This window comes from Drosophila innubila (assembly GCF_004354385.1).
Source record: "Drosophila innubila isolate TH190305 chromosome 2L unlocalized genomic scaffold, UK_Dinn_1.0 5_B_2L, whole genome shotgun sequence".
Lineage (NCBI taxonomy): Eukaryota > Metazoa > Arthropoda > Insecta > Diptera > Drosophilidae > Drosophila > Drosophila innubila.
In genome coordinates this window covers 7175871-7177124 of record NW_022995373.1, presented here as the reverse complement: position 1 = coordinate 7177124, position 1254 = coordinate 7175871, and the positions used below count along the sequence as shown (strand labels likewise).

At 43.7% G+C, this 1254-nt stretch overlaps 1 long non-coding RNA gene across 1 annotated transcript; it reads right to left on the bottom strand.

Annotated features, from left to right (window-relative positions):
• Positions 1–874: 874 nt before the first annotated feature.
• LOC117782705 lies at positions 875–1036 on the bottom strand. Its single transcript, XR_004617319.1, has 2 exons — positions 962–1036; positions 875–926 (listed from the first exon to the last, which is right to left on the bottom strand). It is a non-coding gene; the product is annotated as an uncharacterized LOC117782705 (long non-coding RNA).
• Between the last annotated feature and the right edge of the window lie 218 nt (positions 1037–1254).

Genomic DNA, 1254 nt, shown 5'->3' with positions numbered 1-1254 from the left:
TGCCCGTACGTTCGTATCCCGTCTTCGGTTCGATCTACGTCGTCTATCGGCCACCCTTTCCGTCTCCCGAATCTCAGCGTCTGTACGTCTCTGCCTCCTACTCTGTGTATCATTCTGCTGCTCAGTTGCCTGTACGTTCGTATCAGTCTTCGGTTCGATCTACGTCTGTCTCCACCTTTCCGTCTCCCTGAATCTCAGCGTCGTACGTCTCTGCCTCCTACTATGTGTATCATTCTGCTGCTCAGTTGCGCGTACGTTCGTATTCAGTCTTCGGTTCGATCTACGAAGTCTGTCTGCCACCCTTTCCGTCTCCCGAATCTCAGCGTCTGTACGTCTCTGCCTCCTACTATGTGTATCATTCTGCTGCTCTGTTGCCCGTACGTTCGTATCCCGTCTTCGGTTCGATCTACGTCGTCTATCGGCCACCCTTTCCGTCTCCCTGAATCTCAGCGTCTGTACGTCTCGTCTCCTACTTTGTGTTCATCTGCTGCTCAGTCGTACGTTCGTATTCAGTCTTCGGTTCGATCTACGAAGTCTGTCTGCCACCCTTTCCGTCTCCGAATCCCACCGTTTGTACGTGTCTTGTCTCTACTCTCTGTGTTGTTCTGCTGCTCAGTTGCCCGTACGTTCGTATTCAGTCTTCGGTTCGATCTACGAAGTCTGTCTGCCACCCTTCCGTCTCCCGAATCTCACCGTTTGTACGTGTTTGTCTCCTACTTGTGTGTCGATCTGCTGCTCAGTTGCCCGTACGTTCGGATCCTGCCTACGGATCGATCTACGGAGAGTATCTTGATCCTGTTCCTGATGTCCAGTCTGAGGATTACGTCTTCTAGCTGTTCGTCACGTCCGATCAGTAATTCTTTCTACTCTTCTAATCTCCGAATCTTCTCTGCGCTCTCTCTGAGAACTTGCATTATTCTCATTTTCTATTGCTGAATATGTGGTATTTTCCCTATTTGACCTATTTCTTAAGCGGCGATTGAGAGCTCGCTGCGAGGCAGACAGCCGAGATAGACGTGGCATTTCGGATATACAAATATAATATTCAATTAAAAGAATAATATTTAAATTATATATAATCTTCAATAATAATAATAATATATAAGCTAAATATAATAATAGGAATAATATTCAAAAGTTTATACTTAAAAAATATTATAATAAGATAAATTAAATTTTAAATAAAATTAAATTATTTTATTATTTATTTATTACTTATACATGCATATATACATACAAACACCCACACATGCA